The 23,331-nt window shown below is 42.9% G+C and overlaps 1 pseudogene; it reads right to left on the bottom strand.

Moving 5' to 3' along the window:
* Positions 1 to 645: 645 nt before the first annotated feature.
* Positions 646 to 23,331, bottom strand: part of LOC121150355 — a 198,377-nt pseudogene continuing 175,691 nt past the window's right edge.

Genomic DNA, 23,331 nt, shown 5'->3' with positions numbered 1-23,331 from the left:
ATTTTGGATTGTCTGTATCATGTCTTTTTAAATCTACGAACCCTGGTTATGAGAGGAGCCAGATGCCAAGAGGAGAGATTGAGCTTTCACTTTCTGTGGCCTGCAAAATACAAGTGCTGAGTCTCACTAGCCAAGCTCTGTGTCTCTCAAGCTGGAGCAGTAAGTGGGAGGTGGCACCAGCAATGAACATCCTCCCCAAAGGCTGTTGCATGCCCCTGGGCACTGCCCGGAGCTGCGTGGGGAGGCTCCCACAGGCCTGCTGCTCACCAGCCTGGTAAGCCAAAGGCACCTAATCCAGCAAAGTATGCACCACTTGGGAAAGGAAGTAATCCCTCCCCACTGTTTGCTATACTCTCTACTTCAAAGGAATCAAATGTCATTCATGCATAAAATTAAAATCCTTTCACAAACTTGTATTTTGATTTAATTTGCATCTCCCAATACTGCTAGCCAAGATGAGGAAAGACTCAACTAACTGTATCCATTTTTTCTCTGAGCCTGCAATCCTTTCAAAAATATTTTCTATTAGGTGATTCAGTTATGTCCAATGTGACTCATGTTGGTGGATTAGACTTTTGCTTAGAGAAACTCAAATGTAGAGAAGAGAGAATGGAAAGGGCTGGAGGAACAGAGAAGAGACAATCGTTACCTGTCTTCGATGCTACACAGATCAGTGTGTAAACCACTAAAATTCCCCAGGGCACCTTGCTGAACTGAAATGAGGTCCTTGGGCTGGTTATCAATGAAGATGAGCCTCATGCAGCCTTGGAAAGCCTTAACGGGACTGAGACATTGGGACTCGGTGAGATGGTCGGGGCACCCTGTGGGACAGAGAGAAAAGATGAAGAATGCTGAGATGATTGGTCATGGCGTTGGAAACTTATCATGGGAAGACCTGCAGATCTCTTTATTTTGATTTTTCATTCACAGCAGTGCAAGCATGTCCTGCAATACATGGGAGTTGATGGGATTGGTACAAAATGGGTCATACTCTGTCTTTGTATAGAAAATGGATGTGTGTTGTAGGGATTGTTGATGCTACAGAATTATATTTCTGATTATTTTTCCCTGTTAAACTCCTTGCCACTCTCTTCCATGGTATCCTTCACTAATCCACAGGAAGCCACATGCTGGGATCACTTGGAAATTCTGATTTGTCTAAAAGCTTAAGTTGAAGTGAACCATCCAATGTTGAATTGCCCTTTCACAGGAAAATATGCTTTGGATAAGTATCATGACAAAGCAATTGTTTGATTAATTGTCGGCTTTAACAGGATTGGTTCCTGAGAAACGTACACACAGGGACATTACTGGGATTTTGAATTAATTCGCAAAGGAAATAGATGCCTTACGGGAATTAAGGACTTAACTGCATGCAGTTCGAGCACACAATAACGCATGTGAAAGGTTAATACATGAGCTTTTAAAAAGCATTTTTTAAAATGGATTGAATTGATTTAGCATAACTGGCAAGCAGCACACATATCCACTTCTGGCTCAGGCAGGTAGAGGGCAGAGCAGATTTAGGAGTGCTTACCCACTTTGCAGACTTCCCCAATGGTTGTAATTTGTTCACAGCATATGGGAATGCAAGCTTGAAAATATGGCAATAACTCTTAACTAATCAGAAATAACCGCAGCCATTGTTAATAGCCACTCACTACTGGGCTAGCACCTGGCAGCTGGTTAACAGCTCATAGACACATTATAATATGAAGAGAAATACAACTGGTCATTGAAGAAGTAAAGAGAAATGATGCAAGTGGGCTGTTGCTACTGAAACTGATTTTTTACCTTCCTTAAATTTGCAGCCTACATATGAAGCATGTGGTTAAACACCATGAAAAGCATAAATGAATCTTCACCAACTGAGCCCCGTGTCCCTGAAATGCACTTTTAAGAACATGAGTCCATCTGCGGAAGGGCAATCATCTTTGCCTTTAGACATGTCAAATGCATATTGCTCCGTAATTATTTGAAACCATCTTCTTTAGATATCCCTTTCTCTCTCCCTGACGTATGACCTAGCATGTAAATTAACACAATCTGTGAGGTGTGTCCTCAAGGGTCACAGGATCCAACATTTTCACTACATCTGCTCTCCTTTCTGTCTTCACTAGTGGGTCATGGATGGCATATAGATCTGGTTGTGAATTCTTATTCACTTGTTCATTACTCACTTCATGAACTTGTGTCATGTCTTCATTACAGCAGACTTGCTACCTATGCAGTGGGAAGAATATCTACTATGCAAGCATGTTCCTTGAATGAACTTACAACACACATCACATTCGTGGATGTGTGGCCTTTGCACAGGTGGAGAAGACTTTAGGTGAAGGACTGAGGCCTTTCTTCCCCCTAAAATCAGACCAGCAAGGCATTGCTACACATGACACCCTACTAGAAATGCCCTATATGGACTGGACTTGTATCTCACACTTACATAAAATCTTTTTTATTTTATTTTTCTTTTTTTATTGTTATTAACATTGTATTATGTGATACAGTTTTATAGGCACTGGGGATTCCCCCCACCCCTCCCACATCCCCCCCCCCCATAGTGGATTCCTCCACCTTGCTGCATAACCTCAGTTCAAGTTCAGTTGAGATTCCTTCATTGCAAGCATATACCTAGCATAAAGTCCAGCATCTTATTGTCCGGATAAGTTCAGTGGCCTCTTGGGGAGACCTTCTGTGGTCTGAAGGTAGAGCTAACAGAGTAAAATCTTTTTTAGATTTCAAAACGTCTCATTCCACATTTCACTGCGTATGAAAGAAGAAAACTTGGATAATCGATTTGAGGCACTGCAGTCCATACTTTTCCACAATACTGCTTTTCTCTTCGGGAATGGGGAGAATGGGGAGTTGCAGAACGGGGCTCAGCGCAAGCCCACTCCTCTAGAGGCCAAAGCCAGTTGGATCAATCCCTGCCTGTGGCCAACACTGGCATTGCTATCTTAACCTTGACTCCCCTCTCCCAGCAGTCCTGAGGATGAGCCTACCCCACCCCAGCCCACAGTCGTTTAAGTGTTTTGCTTAAGGTCAGATATCTAATGTCCCTCTTCAGAGATGGTGTGTGTAATACAAGCTATTGACTAACACATCAGATACTCACTTAAATAAGATCTTTTAGGATACTCACACACACACATAGATCTATAGATATTTCTAGATATAAAGTAATAACTGTGTATAGACATGCAAGTACTTCAAAAGGTGTGTGGAAGGGTGGGCATTTGCATCAATGTCCAGGACTTCACTTGGGATGCCCACATGCCACCTCAGAGTGCCTGGGCTTGAACCCTGGATGATTAGTCACCCCAGGTTCCTGCTACTGCACACTCTAGGAGATGACAGGTAATGGCTCAAGTAGCTTGGTCCCTAGGCAGACGCAGGAGACCTGGGATGAGCACCGGGCTCTTGGCTCTGGCATGGCCCAGCCCTGATTTCCTCAGGTATTTTGGGGATTGAATCGGCAGGTGGGAGATCACTGCCTGTCTTTCTCTCTCTCTAGCTCAGTCTCACTGTTTTTCAAGTCAACAAAATTAATAAATAAAATGGAAAATACCATTAAAAGCAAAGCATTAAACTTCTTTTAACCGTAGAAAATGTCTATTTGATCAATCCGTGTATGGACTTCAATTGTATTTTTGTGCTCAAATAAGCCTGTAATTCCACTTTCCATACATTTTTGGAAGTACACATCATATTTGTCATCCTAATTAGCTCCAAAATATTGTCCTTGGAAAGATTAATAGGATTCACCTTACATAGGAGAGGGTGGAATCTTAGCTGGCTACTGTCTGTATAACAACTATAACATCATGGGCCTCCTTTTACCTCACCATCGCAGCTGCTCCAAGCCATGGGCACGGCCTCCGGGCACGTGAGGAGGGAGGAGAGGGGCTGAGAAAGCAATAGGCAGAGAAATGTTTGGGGTTGCAAAGCTGGATGCTTCCACCTGAGTTTCGTCCTTGCAAATGCTGCTGACTTTCGGTGAATTTTCTCCCAAATTTTCAGCTGAGTTTGTCTTTCCAACAGGACCTCAGACTCAGGTGTAGCTGCAGAAACTTTGGCTGAGTTATGTAATTCCAGTCCTCACAGATACAATACTTTCTTTTCGCAGCTCTGTCCTAGGTAATTTCTATGTGTGTGGTTGTGAGATATTTTGCTTCTCACCAATTTTCAGTGTGTATGTATGTATAGTGCTTGTGTGTCACAGTGAGGTAACTGTTCCCTACATTTCTCCCTGTCCATCTCTGTTTTCAACTTCATATTCTGGAGAACTTACCTCCGAAGTAGTAGCTGCTTCCTGAATAAATCTGCACTGGGGTAGTGTCTTGAGCTGCGGATGCTGCGTCATTATCGATAGCGAGAGTGAGGCGGTTCCTTCTGGCGCTGATGCTGACCGCATGCCACAGGCCATCGTTCAGATTGCTGCCTGGAACAGAAACAGGAAGAGCAGGCGCAGGGATGATCGGTTGATTCTCCGAGATCAGGAGACAGTCAGGGTCCTTGCTCCCCCACCTGCTGTGGTCACATGCATCCTGAGCTAAACCCTCCTGCCTGGGCTCCCAGGTCTTATCAAGGACCATCTCCCTTCATCTTACAATTCCATTTGTGTTTGTCTCTCTCTCACTCTAACTTCCAGCCTGCCTGTTTTCGTTCCTTCTTCCCTCCTTCCCCTTCCTTCCTCTTTTCCTTCTGAAAATGAATAATCCACCTTTAATAAATTTTCCTAAAGATCAAGAGGGAAAAACACAAAATTATATGTGTGTGTGTATATATATACATATAGATATATATATTTATTTGACAGCCAGTGGCATGTTATGTAATAATACTTACCTAAACAAGAAAAAAAAGCATTCTATATACGAAATAATAAATTAATGTGTATGTGTAGAAGACAATGCCAAAAACAAAAACAAAATCAAAGTGATACCAATGGCTTCATGAAGTTCTGGCTGGAGCAGTCATGTGTGTGCAGGAGAGTTGATTAACTCCATATGAAAAGTCCAAGAACGCTTTGTGTTAGGAATGTTTTGAAAATGATCAGGAATTTGCAGCAAGTTGGACAAGAAATGCAGCAGACAGGAAGTCTACATGGGAGTCCAAAAGTCATGAAGCTAAACAGGACAGAAAGATGGAAGGTGGCAAGTAGCCCCATCAGCTAGAGACTGCCCCATTGCTGAAGGGTATCTCCGGCTCTCTTTCAACTTGTTAGGTTTAGGGGAAGCTCAGACACACTTGAGAGAGGCTCTTAGTCCAGGCAAGGTTTAATGAAGTGTCTGACGGACCACTTCCACCTGGCGTGATAGCTGCCAGAGGAAAACGGACAGCCGGGCAGCATGGCTTTGGGTTTTAAACACCGCTCCTGAGTGGCAGAGAAGGGAGCGACAACAGAGGCTTCTAGCTTTGCTCGTGCTCCGGGATGCTTGGCGCGTGCTCAACGGTTGTGCGCTCACCTATCTATGACGTGAAGTTGCGGGGGCGCGGCTTAGGGGCGGGGTCCAGGTGGTAGCCGTTAGTTACTGCAGACTTTGCTCCAGGGATGAGCCAAAGGTGATCCATTCCTGGGCTCATCCCCACTCTACATCGGGCCATCATTCTACCCTGAGCAACCTCACATCTTCCTGCTTCGTAGCCGCCTTTCTACTCTGAGTCACAGAAGTCAGCAGCTTCGCCAGTTAGAACTGCGTTCCTGGGAAGCCTTCCACAGAGCTTACAGGTATCACTTCCTCTCATTACCCTTCTCTCTTTAAGTTCCAGAGGGACTGGGACACTCGAGCAGGAGTACAGAGCACTACACAGAGACCAAGAAGAATCCACCATACCCACAGACTGCCCTCTCAGTTTACCAATATTAGAAGGCAACGTTTGTCCCATCGTGTGTATGTGGATGTCCACTTTACACACAGCATACAGCAAGATTCTGCCCAGCCAGGACACAGTTTTAGAGATTCTTTCTCCAACCCCGGAAAAAAAACTTTTCACATGGTTCTGTGATGTGTTATTTACACAATACTCCCTTGCTCAGGACCCTGCCACTTACAATTTAATAGAAATTTAGACAAACTGCTTAATCTTGCTAAACCTGCTTACTCATCTTGCAACAGAAGCAGAGCTGATTGGCTCAAGAGCATCTGAGTTTTACTTTCTGATGAAAACCCGAATCAGGTGTTTTTCCATACCATGTCATAGTTGACCTTTATGATTCAAAGCAGCATAGTTCAGGGGAATAGCAAAGGTGCTGAATAATTGAATGGATTAACAAGGGGATGAGTTGATAAATCAGAAAATAAATGAAACAAAATTTCCTGAACTTCAATAGACCCTGGCATTTCCTGTGTCTAAATTCCTGCACAAACTCTGCCTGATCTATTCCCTTGGGTCATATCATTTACTGCCTGGCAGTCTTAAGTAACAATGTATCATTGTGTGTTTCCTCTCTGCAGTGGGATTACAGGTTGCTGGGGGTGGAGTCTGAGTCAAGTTGAGATGTGTCCTCATTGGTTTCAACAGGGCATCTTGCCCTCTCCATATGTTCACTAGTTGACTGAACTTCAGATCAGCTGAATCTCTACTGCCAAGGGTTACCACCGGGTTTTCTCATTCGCATTGTTTAAATCACAGGTTAAACCTCTCCTACTTGCTAAGGCATGGCTTGAAACTCATGTTAACCTGGATCCTGAAAATCCTTGGTCAGCGTATGAACAGAACAATATCTGTGATTGCCATCCATGAGATTCTAACAGGTACAGGTTTCATTGGGGGTGAAGGATTTTTTTTTCCTGGTAAGGGTCTCAAAGTTGGCTCAATTATCCACATGTTAACCACTGAAGTCAGAGCATTCGAGAGCTATTCTGTCACTCCAGTCAAGGTGCAAATCTGAAACGCTGCTTCTCTTCCCCTCCTGCTTGACTTCTGTGTCGCAGGTAGCTGGAGCTCCCAAGGAGTTTTTCACCCCTGAGCTTTGTCCTCCCTTCTTGGAGTATCTCCTTGCTCTGTTTAGTCATCATAGTCATGATGTACAGTTTGCACCTCTAGGATATCTCCCCTTTCTAATCCAGTTTGTTGACTCTGCGGCAAGATTTCCCTACTCACAAGCCTTAAAATCTGCCTTAAAATCTCTCAATTGTCCTTCCCAGCAGGGCCTCTGCAATACTGGGGGCAGTACACCAGCTGCAGGTTGGAACACAACATTGTCACAGAACATGGTTCGAAAGCTTCCTGAACTAAACAGAAGAGTGAGTCACATGGCAGAACTGTCACAGTGGACATGATAGGACAAAGGCAGCAATTGCAGGTCTGATGGTAGGTTACTCTATAATCATTATCATCATCATTTAACTCCCTTGGTTCCCTTTTTGAGTAAAACATGGGGGAAGGAAGAGTAGGTTCAGAAATAAGGTGTCTCCATTATCATTATTCAGATGCCCACGACATCGTTTTGGTAAACATCCAATCTTTCTTGGCAACGTAAAGCTTGGATGATTTCATTTCTCCATTGCTTGTACAGAAGCATAAGGCCTCTTCATGGTGTGGTATTCTAAAACTTGAACTTTGTGCTCAGTTTGTGAAAACCACAGCCCTTAGGATAGCTGTTTATTTAACCTCAGTGATGGTATTTTCTCATTATCTTAGGTAAAACACAGAGGCATCAATGGCAATGTAATTGAAGCAGAGGATGAAGTTCACAGATTGATCAATTTTGCTGGATGTGCAGATGGCAGGTAGCTGCCAGCTGTTTATACAGACATGGCGATATTTGAAGGAATAGCTCAGTTAATTGCTGGTCCATAGACTGTACACATCTGACTGCCAGGATTACCGATGGTGAGTACTTCCCTCCTGGGTGACAAGGCTCTCCAGGCTCCCCCCCACACCTCTGGAGACCTTACAGCCTTTTCAATCACGTTAGAACTTTCCCTCAGAAGAGTTCATTCTTGTGTGTGACATGTTCTGCGGCACATGATGCATATGATTGTCATAAAACCAACATTTGTTAAAAACCACTTCGAATCTAGAATTAAGTTCTTCGGAGAGGAATGAAGGTCAATTCCACTGGTTCCTTCATTCAGTCAGCCACTGATTCAAGTGACAAGCACAGTTGCCCTATCCTTTGGAGACAATCCCATGGATGCTTAAGTTCCTTATTTAAAACAGTATACCAGTTGTCAATAATCTGGATTAATTGCAATAGCTAACATAACTAAACCATATTCTATGTAAATGGAAATAGTAGTATTTATTTTGTTTTCTAATACAAAGAAAGAAGGAAGTCCATGTTCAGCATAGATGAAATAAAAAAAAATGACCTCCAGTTAGTTGATTCTATGTGTGTATGTCCACAAAAGAGAATCCTTTGGATTGAAAGGCCTGAAGACATTCAGGCCCTCCGGGAAGCAGGTGCCGCACTGCGTCTTCAACAAATGCAATGGATACAGCAGGTAACCGGGTGTTTATTTCTGTACTATACGGTGGAGACAAAGACCCTGGACAGCCAATCATAGGGGAAGGTAGCCAATAGATGTCGCTATGAGGTGAATGCCCCTCCAAAACCATGTGTTGAAAATTTAACCTCCATTACCTAAAAACTATCGTGGCATCTTGAGAGATGGAGAAGTAATTTTTTTTAATGACACACTACTCTTTAGAGAATAGGAAATTAAGACAAGGTCACACATGGGAGGGAACAGTTGAAGGCATCAGGAGAAGATGGCCGGATTTAACCCAGAGAGGTGTCAGGGAATATCAGCCTTGCCACTATTCTCACTTCAGTCTTTAGCCTTCCAGAACTGTAAGTAAAATCTACAATGTTCGTTCTGGCCCTCCTAGTAGACTAACACAGGAGAAGGAACTTGAAAAGTACTTAGAAATGAAATTAAAGTACAAAGTTTCTGTTGCAAAGAGAATCTGCAATCCATGCGAAAGAACATTCACCAAAAGTTTGATGTGAGATGTGTACTGTATGGAAGTCTGCATGGACTCCAAAAGTGTCATGTTACTATATGAACTTATATTTTCATTTCATTTTCCATGAACATTTGGAAATGCCCCCCATGCAAATTATTAGCACAGTGATATAAAGGAGAAATTAAAAAAAAAATAGGTTTCAAACTTTCTTGAACAGCACTAAACATTCCCGAATTTTTCTGCCATGTAAACTACCAAAGTGGATTTCAGTTTCCTGAAAAGGCGGTGCAGCACAAGGCTGCTGGAAGGTGTTCCCTATTCCAGGGCCAGGCCCACATCTCCCCAACGGGTGAAGAGCACCAGGTATGAGTGTAAATGGCCATGCACGGTAGGGCAAGGTCATGTGAAACAGATCCCAGCTGAGACTGACCTCACGTCAGTTAGTAGCCTCAGTCCACTGAAGACAGTCCTGTTAAGGAATCTGCCTTGAGCTATAGAAAAACATGAAAAAAGTATATATACTAGATATTCAGTAAATGTTTTTATGTAGGGTGTGTGTGGATAGATATGCATCACTTGCTTTAAAATATTCTGTAAAGACTTAGTTGAGTCTTTAAAAAGGTTGAGTTCTAGTTCTAGTGTGTAGGATATTACGATATTATTAGGTGCAGCTAATCCGTGAGCTGAAAACATCAGATGCAACAAGGTATCTTAGAAGCTTTATTCCAGCGGCCAGGAACAGGATGGAGTTGGTGGAGAGAAAAGGGGAAAAGGAAAAGAAGAGAGAGAAAAGAGAGAGACGCACCTGGGGGCCTTTTTGTCTGCTAGGTGTAGGGGGTGGAGATTGGGAGGGATTGAGGGCAGGCCCCAAGGGCTTGGCGACTGCAGGTAAATGCCTAGGGATGATTGGTGAGTGGGCAGGATTGGGAAGGGGCTGGAAGATTGGGGGTGGGATTCTCAGGTGGAATGCCAGGTTACATCTGATTGGTGGGTGGCCAGACTGGCGCGAATTTCTTGAGCTGTGAGGAAGAAGAAATGGCACTGGGTCCAGGGTGGGATATTGGAATAACTCCTTACAAAGACAGCCTTTGCTGAGGTTAGATCAGAAAGTCCATGGCCTTCTCATCTTGTAGGAATCCCAACTAACCCGATGCTGTTGGCTCGATATGACTTGGCTCCCCAGCTCATGCAGACATTTAGTCCCCAAAGTCATAAACTAATGGTGCTGAGGTGGCAGAAACACAATCAACTCACGGTGTGTGGTGGGGGAAGTAGATTGGTGAGATTCTCAGAGTGTGTCCCTGTGAATGTATTCTGGATGTTCTACAGGGCGAGAGATATCACACACACACACACACACACACACACACACACACTTGAATTTTCACCCTATACATCAGCTTCCTGGATTTCCAGGTGATTTCTCTCTGCAGGCACTTCCCCATTCACTGTGTTCATCAGACACGCGGCGAGAGGACTCTCCAGTGATGGGCTTTGAACCTCCAAATCTATGAGCAGAAATAACCTGCTCAGTGAGTGGCTGTGCCTGGCATTTAGTTGCAGAAATAAGGTTAACAGAATAAAATGCTTCAGAAAGACCTACCCTTAAATCTCGAATAACATATTTTCCTAAATAGCCTATGGTACGTGCAACTGCAGGGCTTTCCTTTCAAGCAGTTTTTTTTTTTTCAATAACCCTTACATTTGTATTGTTTTAAAAAGTGACAGTATACAATGTGAATACTTAGTATACTTTGTATTAGAATATTTAGTTTTTTCCCTTTGTATTCAGTTTGGGCAGCAATGGGATATATTGTAACCACCACAGACTTGAGAGCTCAAATAAGCAACTTTAGGGTGAACATTTTCTGATTCAAAAAACATGCAGTTTATTTTTCTGAAACTTCATCCCTGGAACAACTCAATTCAGGTAACTTGTATTTTAAAGTTGTTTGAGTGTTTCTCTGAGATTGCCAACTCAGGAAACAGTAAATTTCCTCCTCCTCCTCCTCCTCCCCATGAAAATCATGCACACAAAGTTGAAGCCCTAAGAAGTAAGGAAGAAAGTTCCTGGCATCTCTGTTGTTTAACTTTCATAACTGAATATGAAAGTATAATTCTGAGTGGTTAACTTAATGACCATGACTGGAAATCTAATGAGTTTTATAAAACTACACGAATTCACTCTCAGCTTTTATGACTTCTTAGAATGAAGCCTGTCTACCTCTAGATCTTAGCTCAGGATGGAAGAAAAAGGGAATTTGTTAAATAGCTACTGAAGATATCTGAGAATTCGAGACACCTTAATCTGCTTTAATGGCTGCCATTGCCCTCCTTATTTATGGCATTTGAATAGCAGAGACAGAGTGAATGATGAGAATAGCTGAGCTTGAAAAAGTCTGCCCAGGTCTCTCAGGTGGGCAGCACACCTAACACCTTGAGCCTTCACCTGCGACTTCCCTGGGTGTGCAGTAGTAGGAATCTGGGGCTGGTAACAAGGCCAGTCTCAAACTCTAGCATTCTATTAGGGAATGTGGGCATCTCAAATGAAGTCTTAACCACAATGCAAATATCTATCCCCGGTTGTTAACTTCCGGGAACAGGCCATTTCTAACATGATCTATTGATCCACATTTAATGATATCCGTGTCTGTATACAATCCCTTCTACATGAACATAAAGTTGATTTCATCTTCCACTTGGAATGAATAGACTGACAGGAGAATATTGAGACACTGCCTCCAACAATACTGTTTTAAAGGGCTGTTTGTTGTTGTTGTTGTTTGTTTTATTTTGTTTTCTATTGGGTGTTCTGTGTCACTTTCTGCAGGCTGCTTTCTAGAGAGACCATAAGAATGAGATTGGCAGTGGATGTCCTGGTCCCACTTGCAACTATGAGTGTTAGCTCAGAAGCAGAGTTCCCCGTAGGAAGCCCCATTGATGACTGCACTTTAGTTCAAGTGAGGTTCTGAGTAAGAATCACATACCCAAATGGCCCCTAAAAGCCTCACCAACAGGAACTGGGGTAAGGTGTCAGCAATCAAAACTTTTAGTGTCCTATAGTACATAGCCATTGGTAACTACTATACTCATGTTTGCTTGAGCAAAAGCTGATATTTTTAAACAGGACCACAGGACACAAGAAAGGCTGCCTTCAAGTTTAATTTTCTGATTCCCAGCTTGAGACGCTCCTGCATTTGTCAGATGCCCAACTTGCCCTTCATCTCCGTTATTGACATTAAGAATACCCCATGGCCTTCACTATTGAGCTATATTTTTTACTATTTATGAATTTCCTTTTATCTGATTTTTTATAATCTCACAGTTCAGGAGGAAAGGAAGGGTACTTAAATGTAAGGAAAATCAGGCAGTCCTGTCCTGCATGACTGATGTTGGCCCTGGGTACACAGCAGAAGGAGACCTGACGAAGATTCATTATTCAGGGAGGGATCTCAAATGATCCATGGGCTGATCATCGGGCCTCAGTCCCTAGTGCAGGTTCTGGCATGTTGGTACAAATTAATGTCTCTAGTACGTTACCATAATTAGAAATGGTACTTCCCAAATATCAGCCATTTGCAGATCATTAAAAGCCAAACAAAACCAAAGGCAGTCTTGGGGCTGGTGTTATGTTGCAGCAAGTCAACACGCCTCTTGCAACACTGACATCTGCCTGAACGAGCGAGGGCAGCAAGAATTCCAGTCACTTCAGATCCAGTCTAGAGGGGGCACACGTACCTGAGTGCTCTGCCAGTGAACTCTCCTACACTAAATATTCCTAATTAAGAGTTCTTTATTTTTAGATTGATTTATTTTTATTATGAAGTCCGATACACAGAGAAGAGGAGAGACAGAGAGGAAGATCTCTCATCCATTGATTCACTCCCCAAGTGGCTGCAACAGCCGGAGCTGAGCTGAGCTGACGCCAGGAGCCAGTAGCCTCTTCCAGGTTTCCTAGGCATGTTCAGGAACCCAAGATTTTGGGTTGTCCTTGATTGCTTTCCCAGGTCACAAACAGACAGCTGGATGGGAAGCAGGGATGTCGGGGTTAGAATTGGCGCCCATATGGGATCCTGGTGCATGTAAGGTGAGAACTTTAGCCACTAGGCTACTGCACCAGGCCCAAGAATCCTTATCCCCACATCTTTGATGGGGATGTTGAAGGGGTAAGGAAATTAGGCCACCAGTTAAAGTTCACTTACCTAAAGTGAATTTCACTTAAGAAAAAGTTTTTCCTAATAAGAACAAAAATGCTGCCTTTTTAGATTGGAGCAGCTGTGCAAACACTGGGCCTTCCCATGAACCCTAGCCAGCTTCTGTGTGTTTCAGAAGAGCCTTCTTTCTGAACCTGGCTGAATAAGAAGCCCTCTTGGCCGGCATCAGCACACATACCTGTGAGGATTTCTGCGACGTGCTGAGTGGTTTTCTGGATGAGGAGCCTCAGGATGCCGCCCTCCAGGCTCAGCAGCAGGGTCCCCGAGCCCTCAGACAGCTCCGTGGACAGAAGCACCCCATCCTTATTCCATGTTCTAAACTGGAAACTCACTGAGAGCCCATTGATTCGTGGGGTCCCAGGCAGCAGCAAGTAACTGCTGCTGGAGTTGACAAATGTGACGGGAACGATGGGTGGTTCAGAGCAGGAAAAAGTGACATTGCCCTGTGAAACAAACAGACAAAAATCAAACAGAAAAGCCAGGACATTATAGTTATTATTATTATTATTATCATCATTGTTATTATTCTGCATTCTGACAGCTGATACAAACAGCCACCTGGAGCTGAGCTAAAATTCATGAACATTTCACATCCAGCTACAGGTTCTTAAAGACACAAAACATAAGCTTTGCTGAGAGACACTTCTGAAATTGTTTTCTCTTAGGTGAAGGGTTCAGTGCTGTGTGCAGAGGATGTCTGATATGGCAGCAAAGGAGGAGGAGGGGATGGGAGCATTTTCAAGGGAGCCTCAGATGGAAAAATAGTGTATTCGCTCATTGCATTAATCCACATGGCCTGCCAGCCATATGCCAAATATTTGTGGCGGTTTTTACAAAGATGCTTGTGGAACAACTTTGTTACACACTGAGATGTGCTACAAACAAACAAACAAAAACTAGAGTCCAGCTCCCATGGAAACCTGGCGTAAGCAAGAACTAAACCAGCAGAGGTTTAACAAGCACATGATCCTTGGATGGGATGACAGGAGGTGAAGGATGTGAATGAGCTGTTGGAGGCAGTTTTACAAGGGTCAGGGTGTGAGCAACAGCTTGCAGAAACTAATACAGTGGCATCCCTGGAGTCCTGGAGGCACCTTTTTCTTGCAAGCAGCAAGTAGGTCACGAAGGGCCAGAGAAAGAGGGAAGGCTGGAAAGGTGAATTGGTAACTGGAAGTCAGAATACTCTGATGCCGGCCATGCAGTTTTCCTTCTGAGTCAGGGCGCTTTAAAGGATCACAAGCTACCCTTGTGATTTGCTGAAGGTATTAGCAGTGGCATGGGGTGGAGAGTGGACAAAAGCCTGAACTTGGGCATGTGAAATGTGTACACTGCAGAAACAGGAAGAGGAAGACCATTATCTGCAACATACACAAACTTCTCCAAGTTGATTGGAGAAAAACTTCAGATTTCTATATTTGGAGGTTACAGGAAATTAATATTCACAGAGCCGTGTGCTCGATTCACTTCCAACACATGAATCAGGAGAAAGCCTGAAATGCTTGTAGCATTGTGAATACGTTCTATCACAAAAATCATTTAGAATTCCTATTGAAAACTCTGTAGCCAGCCACATCATATTTCCCATTCGTCCCATTTGTCACTTTCAGGTTCCAAGCATTCATGCTCACAGCCACACAGTGAGTTGGTTCAGGTGAGCACATCCAAGTCGCTGTGACTGTCTGCTGTCAAAGCTACTGAACACAGCCTTTACACAGCACCCTGGCTCTTCCCCTTTCTGCTGCTGCAGGAGCCAGCATCATGTCTGTGAACATGTCAGCGATTCTACCCTAAGCACCCTCCTCTGGCTACCTGAGGGATGGAAGTTTGTCCTGATGCTCCAGATGCCTGTTCCCCCATCAGAGTATCTGGACGCAAAAACCAGCTCCGTGTCCCCAATGCAGCTTCCTGCCGTTGCAGACCCTAAGGGACTCTAGGGATGGTTTAACAGGTGTGTTTCATGACAGGGAATGCCCATGCTGAAATCCTTGCTCCCGCATCCTGGTTTTGGCCCTGACCCAGCTCCATCTGTTGAAAGCACTTGGAGAGTGACCAGCACATAAGAGTCTATCTCTCTCCATCACTGTATCTCTTCTTCCCTCTTGAGTAATGTTAAAAAAAAAAGAGGAGGAAGAGAAGAGGAGATAGCAATAAATTAGGATGGCCACAATCCTGTATCCCAATGCCTGGATCCATGTTCCATATCTGCTCATAATTCCAATAGCTGCAAATGTGGATCCTCACAGGCAGCAATGATGGCCCAAGTCATTGAGTTCTTGTCACTCATGAGAGAGCAAGCCGAAGTCTGTGACTCCAGGCATTTTGGCCTTCTCTGATTCCTAGATGCTGCAAGCATGTGGGAGAAGAATGAACTTGCCCTCAGCCCTTTACAAAAAAAAATTAAAAATGGTTATGAAAGAAATGACTACCTGGATTCAGCTTTTCCTTGCAGTGGTCAGATGCAGAATAAAAATGTCTAGTATGGGTTTTTAATCCTAAATGTGATTACAGAAACCTCTCTCACAGAAAAGCATCCCTTATGTCTGTGTCCTAAGAGTCTTGTATTACCAAAAACAACTTCTACCAACAGTTAATCATCGGTCAGGCGTCTAAGAGCATATTCTTTCATAAGTTTTTGTCGTGGTGATTCAGACATTTTCCTTTAGTTAGGACAGAGCTCCAGAAGTCACTGAGTGTGTTCAAAGGTGGAGCTGCACATCCATCAAGAAATTGCTTTCGGTTTACTTTGCCTACCGTGTCAGGCAGTAGGCTCAGCCTTGATACGCACATGTCATGAACTCTGTACAGCAATGCCTCAGGCATATTCTCTTCACTTCAAGGGGGTACCAGTTGGGTTTAGAAAACGTGTCTTCCTCATAGTGATAATGGAAGACAATCTCGCACTTGTCTGGTGCAGACCCTTTAAGGTTGGTCGCCACTCCTAATATCTCCTTTCTCTGTCCTGGGTGTTCCCATGCTTAAACCTCAATCAGCTGCATTTGCAACCAACTCTATCTTGTGCTGAAATGATCATAGTATGAACTTGTGGTGTGTCACATAATATTTGCCAAAAATGGCCTCCCTCCCACTAGAATGTGTGTTCCCTGAACTGCAATCCTAAGAACCAGTAAGAGCCCGCGTGCTCAGCAGCTGATACAACTATAATTAGGTTGTACACATATCCCTCCCCCCACACACACACATTCACACTGATAGCTTATCAATTGTGGCATAGCTGCCATTTGGAAGAAGCAACATTACAAAATTCCTATGGAAAGATTAATATATAGTTGTAAACCATTATTTTTTTTTTATTTTTAGAGATAACTCTAAACTGTTTTGATGACAAAAAGTTCAGCTGTACCCAAATTTGAAGGGGAATAGTTGGGAAGTAGTGAGAAAAGATGACAAATTTTAAAAGCATGTATGATCAGGCCTGGAGTGATAGCCTAGCCTTTAAAGTCCTTGCCTTTCATGCACCAGGATCCCATATGGGTGCAGGTCCTAATCCAGGCAACTCTACTCCATCCAGCCCCCTGCTGTGGCCTGGGAAATCAGTTGAGGATGGTCCAAGACCATGGGATCCTACAACCACGTGGGAGACCCAAAGGAAACTTCTGACTCCTGGCTATGTATCTACTGAGCTGTAGCCATTTCAGCTACCTGGGAAATGAATCAGTGGACAGAAAATCATCTCTGTCTCTCCTTCTCTTTGTATATCTGACTTTCCAATAAAAATATACCTTTTTAAAAAAGCATATATGATCATAACCTTTTCCCATTTATTTCCTGATTCAATACTCAGGGTTCAGCCCTCTGAGCACTCTTTTGTGCTGCTGGGAAACAGTGTTGGAAAGTGGGCTCAGGTCAGTTCTAGGTACTGATGTTCTTCGCTAATCAGTTTATCCATGCCAATTCTCAGTCTCCCCGTTTTGCATTATTTATGTAGGTTAACTTTACAGGAGGCTCAGAAGCTAAGACACCCTTGGACTGGACCCCTAGAGCAGGAATTTCTACCAAATGCCTTTGGCATTTCTCACTGTTTAAGAAAAGGCTGGGAGTGGTAACCAACATCTTAATCAACAGGGAACAGGGGTGCTTCAAATTATACTGGGTAGGTTCTGTGCCCTTTCCTGTCCCTTAGATACCCTGCAGTGTCATTGGTCACTGAGTCATGCTCCTCTCTCCTGTGCCCTAATTCCTTTCTCTCTTTTCCAGGTCATCTTTGCCCTTGCATCTCTGAAGTGGTCCAAATTTGATTTCAGTACAGGTCTTTGTTTCTCATGGTAAATTTAAAAATGAGTAACAAGAGAGTGACTGAATGAGAATTCCCTTCCAAATCAAGTCTGATCCAACTTTCCAGAAGAATGTAGGAGTTCAGAGCTCAGCTCCCGCACCATGCCTGGTGTGTGAGACAGCTGCTTCTGCTTCCCATCTCAGCTGTGCTCCTTGCCAGCAGAAGAGCTACACAGTGCTGAAGACTGTCAATGCCAGCTTCAGCCACCAAGGTGGGGTGGAAAGAAGATAAACACTACCTAGGTGTAATAGTGATGTGTTTTGAAATTATCAAGGCTTAGGTGATCATTTACAACCATGCCACTTTTGACTTTTGAGTCCTTCTTAAAAGTCTTCATGGAATGGCCACCCTACATTGAGAAAAGGAACCCCAGGGGACAATCTGCTTCAGCATTTTGTCAAGACAGACGTGGCCAATGACCACAGATTTCTGCCTTATGCAGCTCTTCCCTCAATTTCTTCAATGTCCATTTCTCATTGCTGTGAGAGAAAGAGCCCCATTCCTCAGAGCATCTCCATCCCTCTCAATATTTGGTTTATTCAAGGTTTCCAAACGCCTTCTATTTTTTCCTCAAACATTATACAACAGTGCCCTAGGCACAGGCTGCAAGTCCATTGCACAAATGTGGCTTAGATATTTTGCCTTCTGTAGTCATTGTATATATGTCACGTTCATAATCAGTATACAGCTTCCCTCTCCAAGAGGGAATATGCTGTGACTAAGTCAGGAAAGTGTAGCGTCAATACTGCTTCAGAGATTAAAAAATGAATGGAAAGAAAAGAAAGTCATTGTACCTTGGAGGAGAATCATGTTAAAGTAGTTTAGCAACTCTGTAATTTTTTGTTTCCCTGTTTCCATTACTTCCAGATCAAGCACTTCCTGCTCAGTCTTGAACATGGATATGGTAGTCATGAGCAGAATTCCACCTGCTGTGGAGCTTTCTGAAAGCACGCCCTCCCCAGAGCCCTTCTCTTGTCAGGTAAGGGGCAGGCACAGAGATGGATCCTTTTTATCATGGATTTATGGAAGCAGCTTGCATAGATTCCATCCACAGTGTCAGCCGGCAGGGACACACCTGCTGGGTCCCTTGCTGGTACCCAGGTCACTGCTATGATGAATCACCTCTTAACCTTGTTCTCCTCTCTGATCTTGCAACTTGCATTTAAAAGCAGGTAAAAGGCAAAATGAGCAAGATGGTTTATTGAGCACACATGTTCAACCATTAAACACGTCCAATTCATTAAAGAAATGTCCAACCTTAGTGGTCAGGAAGAAGGCAGGGAAGAAAGGCCAGAGACAATGTTTGAAGTGGATATTTCTAAAGCACAATCTGGGTATACATCTGGAGATCAACAAGAGGTCATGGCCAAAACTACTTAAGAAGACCAGAATTGTAACCCTGTCTAACTTTGGCTAACATAACAGACACCAAAATTGTGTGATTAGAAAACCTCTTCCCTGTTTCTAATAACAAACTAGAAACACAGAAGGGTGGGATACATCTGACTGACAGCACCTTTTGGGGAGGAGCTAGCATCTTGTACACGTTTAAAGGCTCGTGTTCCTTGCTACCTCATTCCGGTGGAGACACGACACCAAGTACCTGCTATCCCATCTATCATGTCGCACCCTCTTCCCAGTAGAAGGGGCCCTAACTGCTGTTAGGAATATGGAGTGATGACCGCGCTGGCTGCTTCGTGCTGTCAAAGAGAATCAGAGGGACATTCTTCCAAGGGTTGACCTAAGTGTCCCAGGAGGAATGTGAATTTCCTCGGTGGGTAGGGGGCGTTGTCTGAAATACAGCCTGGAACTTGAAGGCTTTTTGATATTTAGCCCTGTGTAATACAGAGAACAGGCTGCTCCTGTTTCCCCTAATTAAGTAGTTCAGGGGTCTAGCTGGAGGACTCAAGGTCCCAGACTCAATTTTCAAGCTTAAAATATAATAGAGTTGTCAGAGGTTTAAACCCCTATGAAAGTAAAAGACGTAAGCAATTTCTCCAAAGCTTTAGATTATATCTCCTTTAAGACTGAAGTTGTTAAAGTAATTCAATGAAATAAAGGAAACAGAAAATGCAGCAAACATCCCTGAGATGCATTATGTTTTGTTATCTAGGTCAGTTAGGAAACAGAAAAACTTTAATTGAACAAATCACCACATGGTATAGCATGACATACAGAATACTAACACATAGTTACTTAAAAACAACAACAACAACAACAAAAATCCCCTTAATTTCAAGATAAATCCAGGTGGGAAATAGGTTAATGATTTTTTTCACAGTTATACTTTGCCAAAGTGCTGCAAATCCTAGGAACTGTCATATATTCTTCAACTTAGACTTTGTTGTGCTTTTTCTGGTTACTGGGTATTGATTTGGGTCTTCTTGTCACAATTCAGGAAAAAAAAAATATGTTTACTAGGGTAGCAGAAATGAGTAGAGAGACATTAAAAAAAAAGTTTTAGTTTGAACTCACTTCACAGCTTCCTGATTGAACATGAGGCGCTTGAGATCACTGGTGCATAAAGGCAAATTTCAGACCTTGTAGTTAAAGGCAGCCATACCTGAATTGCCCCTTTGCATGCTTCCTTTGCCTGTGTATCTGAAAATAATCCACACTCTCTCTAGCTAACCTGGTGTTGCTTGCAGCGATTTTAGGTTATGGCTATAGCAAGCATTCATTGATGAACTACAGGTAGGTAGTCCCCAGTTGCTGGCATTTTCTTTCTCGCAAACGTGGACCAGTGGTACTGCATGTGCAAGGTAATGTACACTTATTACAACCCAAGACCGCCTACTATTTCCTTTTATTGCTGAGGTAAGTCATTTAGCTAATTTATGGAACATTTCTAGAAAGTTATCATCTGCTCTAAAAATGGCCATCTGAAAATCAAGAATCTACAGATCCAAGTGAGCAGCAGTCTCTGGGCTGCAGCTCATTCTCCAGCAGTTTGCCACTGCTCCCTGACTCTCTTCTAGAATTTCTTTCCATGTTTATTCACAGCTCAACAGCTTGGCAATGACCCAGATTTAGGCTCATGTCATGTGGGATGAATAAAACAGGTATAGTGAAGCATTCAGTCTGTTGAATAAACCACTAGAAGTTACATACCAAGATGTGCTGTGGCTAGATTTGATCCAAGATAGGACAGATCTGGTGACCAAGGTTGGATTAGAGGAAGGATGGCATTGGCCATCAAGGAAAAGGTACTGAATATTCTCTTATCAGAGCACCTTAAATTCAGTCACAGTGAAATTCTGGTACACCTTTTCTTAAGTATTGAGAGTCACAATGGCTGTCTTACTGTACCAAAAATCCAATTTCCAAACTGCCTTGGGAATATGGCAAAGTCAACTTGATGTTCTGCTTACACTGAGTGCTTTGGGAGTTTTTCAAATGTGCCACTTCCAAGGGTTATACTATTGTACTGAGTTATTGTTTATAAAGAATTTCCTTTGGGAGTATTTATTTTGTGTTTAATCATCATCCAGACATCACAACACCGTTGCGAGTACAATACAAACAGGAGTACAAAGCTGAGCTTCAATCATAAGGCATCAACCAAAGCCAAACAAGCATTGGCAAGCCAGGGAAATGTCTCAAATTAATCTAATCTGTAGGAAATGCTTCAAATTGAGTTCTTGATTTTTCCAATGTGTATAATGATTTCTAAGTTGATTTGTCTGAAAACTCCCAGGACTGATCAGTCATAGTATCAGTCATACTATATCATATATTGGTCATGTCAGACATACTTCCCTGTATGTCTGGAAGGTTCTTGGTTCACAAACTCAGGGTCAGTGACAGGCCAAACAAAAGTTGTGTGTGAGGGGAGAAAGGCTATTTCTTTTTTTAATGCATTTTTTCACATCAATCCATGTAAGCCAGAATTGGTCCTATAGCAAAAGAGTCGGCTCAAAAGGGCAGGCATGGAGCTGGCAGAGCCATGAGATGGGAGTCATAAGACAGAGTCTAGAGCTGGGAAACTGAAATGGAACAATCATCAGGGCTGCATAAAGGAGCTTTTGATTTGACCTTGCAGGTTACGTAGGATGGGATATAGTTGGAGGAAGGAGTTGGGTGGAGAGAGGAAAGAAGCAATGGGAAGAAGGCCAGGGTGCGTTTGGAGAAGTTAAGAAAACAAAACACCTGACATCAGATATTCCAGGAGGAAACATACTGTTTCCAAAGGAAGCCTTCAAGCAGGGAGCATGTGTGCTCCCCGGGCTTTCATTGGAGAGGCATCCGAGAGAGGCTTTGTTAAATTAGAAGGCAGGCTTTGGCAACCCAAAAAAACAAGTGGGCACAGTTCAAAAGATAGTCTCCCACTAGGCCCTTTCCTCTGGCCTCCCAGCAGCTATCCACGGAGCTTCCAGAGGACAGGGACTGTTTGCGACTTAGCGGTAGACTTCAGCCTGACAGATCGTATCTAGATTTTGTCAGCATTTTGCTCTCTCAAAGCAGTCAGCTCCAAATTTCAGCTTCAAGCTTTGGATTCTGCTATTGTCTCATGGTTTGGGTTTACGCCCCATTCAATGAGGCAGCAAACCCCATCCGAGTTTCTAGATTTTGAAGATGGTGGTTCTTTACACTTAAAGGAAAAACTCAGAGAGCAATCTTGGGATTTGGTGAGTGGGAGGAAATGAAAATCAGATCTATGATTCAATTGAAAAGCATTTTAATTTATACTAGAAAACATTGCACCTCTATCCTGGGCACTGTTCAATTTCTCTTTTTTTAAGATATACTTATTTTTATTGGAAAGGCAGATTAACAGAGAAGAGAGACAGAGGAAGATCTTTCATCCGATGGTTCACTCCCCAAGCAGCTGCAATGGCTGGCGCTGAGCCAAGCCGAAGCCAGGAGCTGGGAGTTTCCTCTGGGTCTCCCACATGGGTATGGGATCCCAAGGCCTTAGAACATCCTCAACTGATTTCCCAGGCCACAAGCAGGGAGCTGGATGGGAAGTGGGCTTCTGAGTTTAGAACCAGTGCCCATGTGTGATCCTGGCATGTTCAAGGCTAGAACTTTAGCCACTATGCTATTGTGCCGGGTCCTGTTCAATTTCTGTATATTATGTAAAGCCATTTGAAAAATGAACAGAAAGCTGAAAATAATAATCATTAAAGAATGTTATTGAAATACTGTTGATATTTTTGACACTTATAAAAATTGAAATATCAGGAATTAATTCAATATTAGACAAAGGTTCATATCCCAATGACCATTATTTATAATTGAAAATTGGGTCCCTGCACCCACATAGGAGATGCAGAGGATGTTCCTGGCTTCTGATTGACTCAGCTCTGGCCATCATGGCTACTCAGGGAGCGAACCAGTGGCCAGAAGATCTTGTTCTTTATCTCCCCTTCTCTCTGTAAATCTGTCTTTCCAATAAAACATAAATAAATCTTTTTTAAAATACAAATTTGTACATATGAATAAGCAAGTGAATCTGTATTACTAGTATGAAGCAGTTGACTGTTTTGTTCAGGAGTAGCATTCTCTGAGTGAGAAGCACAGTTAAAACTTTGCCCACTTCCAAAGTATTTGAAGTTAACACTGATGTTCTAAAAAAAACCCTAAGCTTTAGTTACATAATTTTCCAGATATGATTTCATTTTGCAGCTTCCAGGACAACAGCAATTCTTAGTAACTTCTGCTTACAGAGCATCTGTGTAGAGCAGTAACTAGGTGGGAAGAGAACTCATTTTGTTTGAAGGCAATTGACTACTTATTTTTTTTTTTACTGGTTTTAATTCCTGCATAATTTCAGAAATACTTTTGTTCTTTTTTTTTTTCATCACTCTTCAATTAAACTCAGATTGCTAAAAGAGACACATTAGCATCTGGGTAATTCTTTTTTTTTTAATTTATTTTTTTTTAAAGATTTTTATTTTATGT

Source organism: Ochotona curzoniae, unplaced genomic scaffold (assembly GCF_017591425.1).
Source record: "Ochotona curzoniae isolate NIBS_2020 unplaced genomic scaffold, NIBS_Ocur_1.0 scaffold_4953, whole genome shotgun sequence".
In the NCBI taxonomy this organism is placed as follows: domain Eukaryota; kingdom Metazoa; phylum Chordata; class Mammalia; order Lagomorpha; family Ochotonidae; genus Ochotona; species Ochotona curzoniae.
The sequence above is the reverse complement of the archived record's forward strand: the minus strand, read 5'-3'. Positions and strand labels throughout refer to the sequence as shown.